The sequence below is a fragment of the Barbus barbus genome (genome assembly GCF_936440315.1).
Source record: "Barbus barbus genome assembly, chromosome: 22".
NCBI lineage: Eukaryota > Metazoa > Chordata > Actinopteri > Cypriniformes > Cyprinidae > Barbus > Barbus barbus.
The window spans coordinates 17217917-17232655 of NC_136750.1; the positions used below are offsets into that span (position 1 = coordinate 17217917).

General features: G+C 34.5%; 1 protein-coding gene across 1 annotated transcript in view; it reads left to right on the top strand.

Annotated features, from left to right (window-relative positions):
- Positions 1–13420: 13420 nt before the first annotated feature.
- LOC306888385 (chromodomain-helicase-DNA-binding protein 2-like) overlaps positions 13421–14739 on the top strand; it is a 40813-nt gene continuing 39494 nt past the window's right edge. Inside the window, exon 1 of the mRNA XM_079446627.1 lies at positions 13421–13595. The gene's annotated coding sequence lies outside the window, so the exon portion shown is untranslated. The remainder of the gene's footprint in view (positions 13596–14739) is intronic.

Genomic DNA, 14739 nt, shown 5'->3' on the forward strand with positions numbered 1-14739 from the left:
GCAGACCCTTATGGCTGTATCAAGGTATAACTATCAGATTAAAATATCAGATAATTATATAAAACAAATTATGACAATGCAAGGTTATTTCAGGTTGTAAAATGTTGCGACTGCCCAAAAAGGTAATCTCAAAACCCATGATATTGTAAGAAATACTTTTTACCTTTTATAAAATATTTTAATATCTTTAATTTCGATGTGAACATGTAATCAAGAATAATATAGATTTTTTTTATTTAATGGTTTTATCACGTCGTGACTCTAGACATTGACAAATTTAGCATTTAAGTTCTTGAAAATAGATCTTTAAAAAACATTTTTAAAAGGTTATTTAATTTTGGGAAAAAAAACAAAAAATGCTGAGTGACAAATTTCATTACATTTGTTTTGAGGTCTAATAAGAGGACGTTTTCCTAGAAATTGTTTGCTAGAGGTTTCCTGGAGGCAGTTAATCCAAATTAGTGAAATGTTTGGAATATTTTTCTTCATAAACACCAGCCCAGTTGAGGAGCTTCTCATACGTTTTGAACCATGTGATTCGTTGTGTTTTTGACATGGACTACATGTTGCTCTTATGTCTCCAGTTAAGTTAAAAATAGATAATTGTCTCACTGCAGACGTCAGCTGGCTATCCGACATAATGAACGCATTTATCCATAAAAGCACCCCTGTGTTTTGAAAAAAAAAATAGAAACTGTCTGTAACCAATATGACTAAACTTAATTACGCCGCAGGTCACAGCTTGGAGGACGTTCAGAAGAGATGTCCATGTTTCCTGCTTTCAGGATGTGTTAATGATTACCACAGTGTCTGGTTTTTAGGAGAAATGGGGATCCTTTTGTTTCTGTTTTTACTGAATGACCTGTGTGGTTAGGGACCTTATTAATTTTACACCCAAAATAGCCCAGATGTTTGTGTAAATGAGAGCAGCTTTGTCTTCATTGTATGGTAAAACTGTAACAGGATGTGCAAAATCCTTGTCCTTCAGGTCTGAATGCATATTTTAAGGATCTCTGAGCTAATGCAACTTAGATAAAAGTCACGCAGTTAATAAACTCTTATACTTTCAAAAAATAGATCACCCCAAAAATAAAAATGTTGTAGCAAATGTACTTACCCTCAGGCCATCCAAGATGTAAATTAGTTTGTTACTTCATCATTTGGAGAAATTTAGCATCACATCACTTGCTCACAGATGTTTCCTCTGCAGTGAACGAGAACAAACAGCTGATAAAAACATAATGATCCACAAGCAATCCATATTTTGGCCACAAGTGATGCCTTAAAGGTATAACACCTTAATGATGGATTTGTTTTTTACAAACACTGCTTTTCATTTCACAAGATGTTAATTGATGAACTGAAGTTGTGTGTATTATTCTAATGTTTTTATCAGCTGTTTGAACTCTTATTCTGACGGCACCCATTCACTGCAGAGGATCCGTAGGTGAACAACTGATGTAAATTTCTTCAAATCTGTTCTGATTAAGAAACAAACTTAATTACATCGTAGATGGCTTTATTTGCAGCAAATGTTCGTTTGTTGGAGAACTATTCCTTAAAGTGAGTTTAAATAAAAAGAGAAACGGGAACTGAGGAAAACAGGAGGTGCCACAAAATGGATCCAGTCTGGGAAAACCTAAATAGTTTATGACCTGTAAGCCACATAACAGCATTTTAGCCTATATTTTCTGAGAAGTATGTGGTGTGGTGTCTTGTCAGGCAAATTTCTGAAAATGTGGCATGTTTTAAAGGCTTGTGGGTGACCAACATGTGAGGAGCAGCTGTAGCCAGAATGATTCAGCCCAGCCAAAGTTAGTTTTAAAAGACTTTATCACAGGAAAATACTTTTAAAAAACCTTTCATGTCAGGGAAAAAGAGAATTTACAATATTCTATGTGGTGCTTCACAACTTATTTTAGAGGGGAACAGCCACAAGGATGGAAGGCTCATTTAACACCAAAATTCCACATTAAGCTTCAAATGCATTTTTAAAGCCAGAGTTTTGTCGTGTGGAACAAAATGTGTCTGCCTTCTGCAAATAATGAAGTGACATGCATCCATGTGATTAAGTGAAACTTAGAATCATGTTTTTTGTGGAGAGTTTTTACTGAGAGACTAAGTTATAACTGAAAGTAATAATTAAAAAACTAAGAGGGATACATGGATACATTCTTGGTGTACACTTGCCACTCGCTGTGGCATCTTTGTACCTTATTTACCTCCAAATTGTACATATTAGTACTTTAAAAATACATATTTTTACCTTTTGACAGTACCACCTCAGCGACAGTTTTGAGTGTACATCAATAAAGGACCACCAATTTTGAAACTTGTCTTTTGCATCTATTTGTTGAGTTAGACATAATATTCAGTGCAGCTAAAGGGAAGCCAGACAAATTAAAACAATTGACTTGTATGTTCTGTTCTTGAGCTATTGCAAGTTATTGATTAACACATTTGTGGCAGATTTTAAGATATGCCAACTCACATTCAAGTTCAAACCAAGTTTTAAACAACTCATTTGACAAACCTTGTTTGAATAATTCTGACGCATTAAGATTTGTATTTTTTTCATTTAGAAAGTATTTTTATTAATCCAGAACCCAAAAAAGCACATTTATAATTTGGTACTCTTCAGAAACGATATTCTACAATTAGCACATACAAAGACAGGTTTTCTTTGGAAAGAAAGATGGTTGCTTAAAATACAACTTTTTTTTTTTGTCCAGTGTTTAGACTAGCAAGCATGTCAGACAAAACCAGGAAAAAGTTAAAGCAAGACATGTTCAGTTATCGCAGAATGCTAAAGGAAGAAAAAACACCTTAGACAAGTCAGTGCAGAAATAACACTTTATCCTATCAGTGCAGTTTTACAGCCATCAGCAATCGCTTGTATTCAATACTTCCCATCCCTCTCCATTCAGATTTGTATGAAATACATTAGAAAGTTGGAAACATTTAGAGCAGAATAGAAGGAGAGAGAAGCCAGACAACAACAGCTAAATCATAAACAATTTATAATTCAATAAACATTCTTATTGGCCCTTAGATGCTGGACATAAGTCCTTCACATTAACATCCAGTAGGAGCATCAAGATAAGATAAAGTCACACTGAATTTAAGGAAAAGTCACAATACAATATATCGCTATAGCTTTAAGATATTCTTTCAATGCTGCTCTAACCCTGGGAAGTATAATTTAGTATATCTGATACGATAGCTATATATGCGTTTAAACCCTTATTGATGTGTGGCACTGCAGTTTTCCACTGTAAAACCAAGTTAATTCAAAAAGGAGGTGTGCATATGCGAATGCGACACAAAAAACAATCCCCAACCTCAGAAAGCAGCAATACGGCAACAATATTCTCCCAACTCCACACACATCCTCTCTCACACATACATTCAACACACATACAGTAAATATGCACAATTAGTGGTTAGTACATTAATAATTCTCAAAATATAGGGAGGTTTGAAACATATTACTCTTATTAAATCAAAATATGTTTTTTTTCTGTCTAAAAATAAACTATTTCAGAGGAATAATTTGCATACAGTATATACAGACAATAGTGTATAATAAAGACAGTTTCAGTATTGGAAAATAAACATCCATTTAACATCGTCAATAGTCAGAAAACGTCTGTCCATCACAAATATATCTATATTCTTTTCATTTGAAACTTTGAGTTGATTCAAGCACAGCTAAATCACTTAAAGTAAATTCCATGTGTAGAGTTTTTAAATCAATTTTAATAATGGTCTGAAATGATAAAAAATATATATTATGATTAATTTTGTTTTTTTTTTACTTTTTCAGTGTGATATACTGTAACAGAAATAATCAAGCTGCCTGATACATTCAAGGGCAATGTTGAATATATTATATTAAATGACCAACTTTCTACCAAACAACTGGAATGTTTTTGGGCAAAAGGAAAAAAAAGAAAAGTTGTGCAATAATTAATTTGTGGAGGAATAACTTTAGTGTCTCCTTTCTTTGGAGCAAAGAAAAGGTTTTTTTTTACAATTAATCTTTGATTAACTTTATGTGCTTTCAACAGAAAAGCTTTCATGAAACATCAGATTTCATGCTGGTTTGGAATGTCAAAACATACTTTTACATCAAAAAACATAAAACAAACAAACAAAACACTGCTTCCACCGAAGATTCAAGCTGAGCACAATTCCTGTATAGATGTGTTCACAGAGGTATCTGCGGGGTGGGTTAGACGAGATCTTCAACAATGACTCTGAGCGCAGAATGTAATTCACCTATGAAAAAAGCAAAGAATTTAAATGAGAGGGTTATGTAAACTAACAAAAATGTCAAGTTTCCAGTTGCCAAACTGGTTTGCCTCACTATCAAACAGCTACATTGCCAATGAAAGCTGATAAACAGGGAGCCATGCCCAGCTAAAAGGAAGCAGTTTCTCAGTCAAAGAACAATTGGACGGAAGGGAGAAGTCAAGTCTTGACGCTCACTAGCCCTCCAAATAACACAACTATTTCCCTTGTGACCTGTGAGGTCACACACTAAGAACATTCATATAGTCAATAAACAACTACTGGGCATTAAAACACTGGTCTTTTTGTAGATTATAATAATGTACCTTGTCAGATATTGCCCAGCAACACAAAAATGGGAAGCATTAACATTTTAAAACATTAACAACTTAAGTCTGTATAAATATCAAAAATTTCCGGCAGAAAAGTTGCACATAAACACTCTTCCTCAGCAAAATGTTCAAATATGCATTAAGTGCTTGGAGAGGCATTTTCCATTAATACTTTATTCCAATGAGACGAAAGTCCTCAGACATTTCAGTCTTTGTCCTATTTTTTAGCACCACTTCATTGTCCCACTATGTTGCTACTCTGTTTACTGAAACATATTTCAATTGTTGTGTTAACTAGAGAAAAATAGCTGCACTGCACAGACTACATTTGGGAAGAAACGGAATCTTGTTTTCCTGTGAAGATTGAAGGCATTTAACAGGCAGACTTGGCAACAAATCAAATATGATCCAGACCCACATGCCACTAGTTTAGGCATTAGTCCCCCTCCCTTCGACTTGTTTTTAAAATTTCCATTTTAAAAAGCATTGGAACACTCCTACATACAAAAATGACTAAAAGAAGACAAAAGTTAATACATAAGATCTTATGTAATGTTGTAAGCAAATGTTGTGGTAAAGTACTCACCTGTACTTGACATCGAACAGGGTCGAGTCGTCGTCTTCGTCATTTTCTTCATTTAAAGGTGCCATCTCTACACGCTCTGCAGGAGTTGTGATGATGTCATACTTTCGTGTTTTTCTGATCTTCTTTGCCGATCTGATCAAACCAGGGATAGAGAGAACAGGTGAGTAAGGTATGACCTGTGTGTTCAATAGTGTATGAGAGCTTTCCAGTTATGCAATAGGAAATTCTGATTTCCATTCCTTAGCTATTAATGATCATTTTAGTCATTTTGAAATGGGCACTCACTTCCCTTCGGTCTGTTGCCAAATTAGATCATTTTAGAACAAATCATAAATAATACAATTATTTAAAAGGTTGCGTTTATAGTGACAGAATCTTCACAGACTTTCTAGATATGACAAATGCAATTCAATAAATGATCCTGCTCATATATTATCATGCCATTCATTTAAACTACATTGTCTGGGTCTCGTTTTAAGTACCACAAAACACACACTTTTTCGTTCATGAAGTGGTTTGAATCACTAAAAAGAACCGGCTCATAAGAGACACTATTTGTTTATTCAGAAACCGGACTGTAACGCTACAGTGCTGGAAACACTGTCCGAGTATTTTAGATTCGTTCGCATCTGTTAATGGAACTGCTTCCAAGATAAATGTTCTAAATAGGAGTCGGTTCTCGGGTTCCTAAACACGAACCACCTGCTTCCAAAAGCCGCTAGAGGATTAAATGAGGGATAACGTGTCAACGTTAACAGAGAATCTAGAATGTTCCGAAATAAACGAATTATGCATACGATATAACTACAGAGAGTCGAAAATTACGCCTTTTTCATTATGAGCAAGGTGGCATTGTGAACAACAACAACAACAGGATATTTGCACAAACACTACCATTTTAATATAGGACAAATTATATATTACCTGCATATTTTTACGACAAGACACGTGATTAGCAAGACTGTTAATACGCAGATGAAAATCGAAATGATTTTGATGGTAGGAAGATCCCTTAAAATAGTAGAAATACGAGATCCAACGGCTGAATCTGTTTCATTAACGTTATGTGATGAATGTTCATCTTGAGGGAGTAATGTTGAATTGAGCGGCGTCGCTGAGGATGGACGCGTATGTGGCTCTCCGTTCACCTCACGCGCAATGACAACAAGAGCAATAGCCAAAGTATATAGCCACATATTGTTTCTGTTTAAACTGCTTGCTTAATATCTTGTATATTAAAAAGAAAAAAAAAGAGTCAGTACAGAGAAGGTCTGCGTTCTATAACTCGAAACGTGAACAACAGCTGGCTGATGAATGGTGTTGGGAAACGCTGCTCTGACATCTCAAATATTCCACGCTTCCCACAGTCGGTCGTCAAACATGTCCTGTATCTCGCTATCTGTCTTCCACTCGAGTGCTCTGTTTCATTCGATGGTTTGCACTCACACGCAGCTCGGCCCGTTGTCCAGGATGTTTTCTTGGGAATGCGTGTTGGACTCGGCAGGAGGAAACGTGGGTTATCCACACCCGGAAGAGCTCCGGGAGGGTCCAGACAGACGAGGAACCAATGCGCATCAGCGTTTGGCACGGAAGAAGGGCGCATGTTGATATTTGTGGTGTTGAATTATTGCATTGTTCCACGAGAGTAGCCTATCAGACAGTTTGACAGCAGACATTTTAATAATGAATTTGAATCTGTATAGGCCCATATGTCGTTAATTTATTATAAATTATATACATATTGCAAATCTATCTATCTATCTATCTATCTATCTATCTATCTATCTATCTATCTATCTATCTATCTATCTATCTATCTATCTATCTATCTATCTATCTATCTATATCTATCTATCTATCCGGAATACTCGTCTTTAAAAAGGAGCCAATGTTAGATACAGGTGGGTAAAGTTTATTTTTGAATTATTTCAGCCAATTTGAACAGTTTGTACAAGGAACACAGAATATCTTATAAATTAATGTCATGTAGACTTTACAAAGAGGCTTTTTTAAAATTAATTATTCTTCCCCCGGTTTCACAGACAAGGCTTGAGCCTAGTCCTAGATTAAAATGTAATTCTGAGTTGTTTCAACTGAAATAACTTGCACTGACTGGTCTTAAAACATATCAGTGCCTTTGTTTTGTCTCAAGATGGACACCAGTAATGTTTTTTTCTAAGGCATGTTACAAAATTACTTAAATGTCCTAATTGAACTATGGCCTAATCTTGGTTTAGTCTAAGCCCTGTCTGTGAAACTGGGCCATTAAATTCTGTGCTTAACCTCAACAGAAAACCTGCAACCCTTATCAGCGAAAATCTCTGCTTCTAAAATAAGAGAGCATTAAATGTACCCTGCAGCACAAAAACAGCCTGCTTAATTTTAGAGAGAGTGGAAAATGGTCATGAAAAAAATAAATAATGATACTTTTTATATTGCAGAAAAACTTATAAGTGGACCTCAAAAGAATAAATGCATGATTCCAAGTAAAGGAAATGGGTTATTCTTGGATTAGGCTTTGGCTTTCCTGTGTTCCATCCTGTTATTTAACAATATATTATTTAACAATAGCCTATTTAACAGAGTAAAGTAAAGTAAAGTAAAGTCGTGACGTATTGTCAAGTATGGTGACCCATACTCGAAATTGGTGCTCTGCGTTTAACCCATCCAAGTGCACACACACAGCAGTGAGTAGTGAACAAATCCACACACACACACACACCGTGAACACACACCCGGAGCAGTGGGCAGCCATGCTGCAGCGCCCGGGGAGCAATTGGGGGTTCGGTGCCTTGCTCAAGGGCACCTCAGTCGTGGTATTGAGGGTGGAGAGAGCGCTGGACATTCCCTCCCCCCACCTACAATTCCTGCCGGCCGGGGGCTCGAACCCGCAACCTTTCGATTACTAGTCCGACTCTCTAACCATTAGGCCACGACTTCCCCAGGGGAAGGGGGAAAGGGACGTTCTCTGCATTTAACCCATCCAGGTACACCTGGAGCAGCGGGCAGCCATCAATGCGGCGCCCGGGGAGCAGTTGAGGGGTTCGGTGCCTTGCTCAAGGGTCTCACCTCAGTCGTGGTTGCCGGACCTGAGACTCGAACCCACGACCTTCGGGTTACAAGTCCAACTCTCTATCCATTAGGCCACGACTGCCCCTAAAGAGGAGTCTCTGAATCAAAATGCACATAATATAATACTATATTAAATACATAATACGCATTCAAATCAAACTCATATAGGGTAGAGTAGGGGAAAACGCCCCACCCTCTGGTATTGTTCATTAAATGTATAATTTTATTTTTATTTTTTGTATTTTGAGAGCATTTCATGGTATTAATTATTATTTATGCAATAATTATGATCAAACTAATTCTAAGATTTTGATATTACTTTTCAATTATGGCAATATTTCATGTTAAAATATAGACAATGCATTTAAAACCAAGTTTTTGAAGTCAGATTAGTGCCATCTGGTCGGGGTAAAAAAATAAAAATATCTGCAATTCCATGGTTTAACCACTAGAGTCCTCTATATATCTCTATATTAAAGGCTTATAAATCCTCTAGTGTTTTTTTAGGCATAAATACTTATTTTTATTAAGTTGTGGATCTCTATATATATTTAGACATTCTCAAAGACAACTTTTTGTAAAGGTTTAATTTTTTTATTTTTTTTATTTTAAATGTTAGTTTTTCATTCATTTTTACTACAGTCAAACACAGAGAAAGGCATTTTGTTACACATAACATCAAAATTCAACAAAAATGCAACAAAAATGAACAGAAATGCTTTATCAGAGATTGTGTGTCTATCTCAGTGTGTCTATTTTGCACTCTTGATATTTTAGAGTGTCACCCCTTTATTGCTGTGCTCTCTTTTTCTGCATCGTGAATGATTTGTAGATTGTACACACAAAACAATTCTCTGTATTTTCGTATTTCCAATGGCGGTCATTTTTGACCACGAACAACACAAGTGTGACTATTTTTTTACGGCCATTTAGCTTTTTCGAATCAAGTCCACAATCTATTTATTTGTTTGTGGTCACATAGCGACTGCCATAAAAGTGACCAAGTTTCGCACCATTCCGATGAAGTAGCGATTTTTAAAAATTCGCAACATTTTTTTTACAGAAACAAAAGTTAAATGTGTTCAGAAAAGTTATCATTGTTTTAGTGACAATGACATAAATTATAAACCAAGTATGAAAAATGTCCAGAGTTTTCATGTTATTAGATTTTTTACAAAAATTACATTTGTGTCAAGTTTTACCCCACCTGCCACAAAAATTATGTCATTCTGAAAATATAATTATATTTTTATTAAATAACACATACTCCCTATCTACAGGCCCTACTGTTCTCATATCATATATAACTGTGATGTTATACAAAAAACAAGCTTTGAAACACTTTTTTTTAGATCATTTACTGTGAAATCCATTTTCTTTATTTTCTTTCTACATCACTCTTGTCAACATAGTCCATAGTTACAATACATTATTTATTGTTTATCGTTTTCCCCACTCTCTAAGTGTTTTTTTAATAATAATAATTATTATTATTATTATTATTATAATACTTGGATAACCTAAAAAATAAGTTTAACCATAAGCAGACACACCTTGGAGTATCACACTTCTAAACTGTCAACTTTTGTTATGTAACCGAGGTTGTGATTTTTTTGGGGGAGCTGTTGAATTATTCTCAAAGTTGAATACTTCCAAAGCAAAGAGAAGTGCATAGTTTATATCAGCCACATGATGGCGCACTGTACACAAATACAGTCAGTGACCACCCCCCCCCCCCTTTTTTTTTTTTTTCAGTGCACAAATGGAGTTGCACTGTGGACCCCAAACCAAAAATGTACTGGCCAATGGTTGAATATGTTTACACACACACGCACACACTACAGTAGTCTATTAGTATTTTCACCAACAAAGAAAATTGTTTAAGGCAGTTATTTATATCTTTTGCTGTAGCTTATCAGTAGGAAATTTCAATTTACAATTGGAGTACTTCTTGTGCACAATGCACATTTCAGAATATTAAGCCTAAAATGTATTTTAATATTGATGAGGATTGTATGATCTTTGAATAATATCAGTCTTTAAATGCAAGATATTTAAAGTGTACCTGAAGTGTACTTGCTGTATACTTGTACTAGTTCCACTTTAGCACAATCACATATACTTCAGTATGTCTTTAGTTGGACTTCAGCACTACTTCCACACAAAATTAGTTGTTCCAATTTAGCAGACTTTAAGTATACCAGTTTAGCAGTATACCAGTATAAGTATACCAGTTTAGCATACCAAAAGTACAAATGTGTGTGTGTGTGTGTGTGTGTACTAACATAAGCGCAGATTTAATGTTTATATGTCAACTCTCCAGCATACATTACGTTGGAAGTACTGCAACTTTCTTTAGATCCACAGACTAAAAAATAAACATATAAGGCCACAAGAGGGCTGCTAGATATCTGTGTATTTTTTCAGACCAGTCCATATTTTATATAACATCTTTGTTTTATTCAGTACTACACTAACATGCGCATTCAAATTCGTATGTTGATATTAGGGGCCATAATATCATACATTATCACTTATTTATTATTTATTTCAGAAAAGTACAGACATAATGGCGTCATTCATTCATTCATTAATTGACTTTGACGCCACATTTTATTTATATTTGGCTAATTTATATATAATTCTAGTCCTGGTTGAAAATAATCGATAGAGTTCAGCTCGAGGCCTCTGCCTTCCACGAACAGTCCACCTGGTGCATTTGCCAGTGCCTACGTGGCATGACTTTAGAGAAGAAGGGGGAGGGAGTCCAGGAATGATCCAATCACTGTTGCTTAGTAACCAACTGCAGCATGCAGACTAGCTGTTGGAGAAGATAGAAATGAGCCCTTGAAAGAGCTGAGCTTCTGCTACTGTGCACATCAGCTACTTGTTCATAAATTAAAGGTTATAAATATTTAAACAACTCATGCAGATGCATTTTAGATCAATATGTTATTCATATTGCGATAGCATTAATCCAATGTGTCTTATTTGGGCTGTTGCAACGTGTACATGAAACCTGTTTTTTTTTCTTGGTGACTGTTGCATTGATAATGTTATTTATATTATATGTATGTAACTATAATATAAATTAATTTGAAATTATTATTAAATAAATAATGTAAAATTCCAAAATAATCAAATCTACTGTTTTGACAAATTAAAGAATGAATTTGATTATTATTATTTTATTTTATTTTATTTTATTATTAGTAGTAGTAGGCACTAGTAGGCTCAGGAAGAGCTTCTTCCCCAAGGCTGTAACACTTCTGAACGCCACACCACCAATCTAACCTGCACCTGCTTATTACTGCACTGGTCACAGTACTTTACACACATGCATTTGCACTACTCATATTTTGCACAGACTGCACATTGTTAAAGTTATTACACTATAAACTGTCTAAAGTTGTTACTGTACAAGCACAGTAAACTATTTCTATAAAATATTGCACTACTGCTATTTTGCATAGAATACATTGTTCTATCAATACTTTGCACACTCATCCAGCTGTATTTATTTATTACCACTGTTCTCACGTTTCTGCTGTTCATAATGTGTATATATAATCTGTAATCTATATAATCTACATTGCTCTGTTCATAATGTACATACAATCCCTACATTGCATTCCTATTTATATTCTGTATATACTCTGCTCAATACTGTATATAGCAATTCCACTGTACATTCTGTAAATCATATCTTCACTTACTCTGCACTTATATGTATATAAAACACTATATTCTTGCACTTCTGGTTAGATGCTAACTGCATTTCATTAGCTCTGTACTTGTACTCTGCATAAATGACAATAAAGTTGAATCTAATCTAATCTAATCTAAAGATGTCATAATAGCAACACAAATTCAAGTTGAATAATTTTTGCTCAATTAGCCTATAGGTTTTAATGAATAGTGAAGATGTCTGAAATGTACAACTCAAGGAATTACTGAATAATAACACTGCGTATTAAATAATAAAATAATAACAAAAGTAACATGGCACTCTGGGCCTTCTGGGACAATTTCTGTCTTCACAAATTCCTTATTAACAAACAGACTATAAGCAAACAGACAAGATTTTGAAATTCAACATAATACAAAGTCACAGACTATTCTGAAGACATAAAATTAGTTCAATTAACCTCAAAACTTGTTTTGACTGTCTTAATCATACAAATGTTGACATTCAGATGGAACTACAAAATTAGGAAGAGCACAGAGAGCGCATTGATTTTATACAACTCACATTGAGATGAGATTAGGTTGGGAGGTTCATATATATCCATATCCATATATATATATATATATATATATCCATTGCTATCTATCTATCTATCTATCTATCTATCTATCTATCTATCTATCTATCTATCTATCTATCTATCTATCTATCTATCTATCTATCTATCTATCTATCTATCTATCTATCTATGCCTATTAGATAGAGATATAGATGAAGTGTGTGTGTGTGTGTGTGTGTGTGGAAAAGCAATTTTAAATTAATCAAATATGGTCTTCTTATTATAAGAGACTTTAAAACTTCTACAACATAACACTGTCATATCTCAAACATAAATTTTGAAGCTGCTGTTTTTTTTTTAACGTAAATTAAGTCTCACGTTCTGATGTTAGCAAAAAAATAAATAATAAAATAAAAGATAAATAAAAATAAATCTTTTAAAATCACTGTATTACTGTGTAATTTATCTTCTGTTCCTTCAAGTAGTTAGCCTAATGTTAACCACAGACGCATAATTCAGATTTGGATTTGTGTAAATTAAAAACAAATGAAATTTACAATCAGAACACATGGTTCCAAAAATGCTAATTCTCTTCTTGGTTTTAGAACTACAGACTGAGGAGCTCTTTTGTTTTGCGTTGTTATTTAAATGCCAAAGCTTTATTTTAGTGTCACAGTAAGGTAAGTGGTTCTTTGGGAACGCTTTGTCGTTGTATCACCAGTATATATGGTTATATTTTATTGTTGTCAATATTCCAGTGTAAAAATGTACTTTTTTTCACGGTCACTGAAATCAAACGTTAGCTTACAGAGACAATCATGGATGCTGCGTTTCTTCTACCCAGAATGCTGCAGTGAGAGGAAGTTGTCTCTGCTTACGCTGAAGCTCAGGGCTGTCCACCCGATCAGTATAACAGCGCAGGCAGAGAGGACGAGGAGCGCAGACGGGAGAGAACAGGCGGCGATGATGGCGATGCGGCGCGCTCTGAGCGACAAGACCTCATTAAAACGAAGAATATTAACTAACAGTTCAGATGAAAGAGCAGATCGCAACGGTGGGAACATGGTAAGATTTCATTATAGATTCTAACTTATAGACGTGTTTAAGCGAGTGCTACAGACGCACCAATATGGTGGAAAAGGAGAGGGTTCGACGAGGTGGTGTAAAATGGCCATGATGGGGCCATTGCCAAGTACTGAAAAATGGCATTCTGTCGATTTAATCGACGATTTTATGGCAAAAACATGGCGAAAATGTTAGGAAAACAATGCATGGATATGTTGCAGGAAAACTGTGAAGATTTCAACTGACAGCAACGAAGAGAAATAAGGATTTAACTCTCTACGCATTTTAAATTCGCTTTGTCCTTGAGAGGACAAAATGTCCTTGTAACATTCGAAAGCGGAAAAATATGTTAAATTGAAACATTGTTGTAATAATGGAATTTTGGACGTTCCATTTCTAGTATCAACGTTTTGAGTGTCTTTTGTTGATTTCAAATGTTTTCTTTGAATAAACAATTTTATTGAACATTTGAATGCATTTATTGTGTGTTAATTACTGAAAAATATTTTCTTTTTTCCTGATGTACATTGTTTTGAACTTCTTAAGAGAACAATGTGAATATGTCAACTTACCATAGGATTTAGCACACAATTTTGATGTTTTACTTTATTTTAAGATTCTATTGCTATCTGCATAAAATGTAAATGTTAAACATTTGCTCATTTTATGGTTCTTTTCCACTTGGTAATGAACTTAAATAAAGGTGTACATTTGTATTTCTTGTATTTTGAAAAACATTTATGCTGTATTTTTCGACGTTAAATAATAGGGTGTTGGCTTTTAACCCATTGTGGTCCACAAGAAGACTTTATATATTTAAAAAAATGTAGAAACTTGTTTCTTAATTTCTGTTTTTCCTTTTTGGTCAGAGATTTATGTGACGTACATTTTTACCTGATTAGTACTGTTTTAAAGTATTAAATGCCTTAACATTGTGCAAAAATTATTGATCAGTATAAAAAAAAAAGTAAAATTAAACCTGCAATTTCTTTTTCCCTCTGGTTGTTGACACAATATCATAGAAACACATAACATAGAAAGTAATGCTCTTTAGTATGTCTTTATTTAAAGTACAAAATGTTGACTTTGAAGTATTATGAGATCTTTGATAAATATGTATATGGAATCAACTGTTCACTGTTAT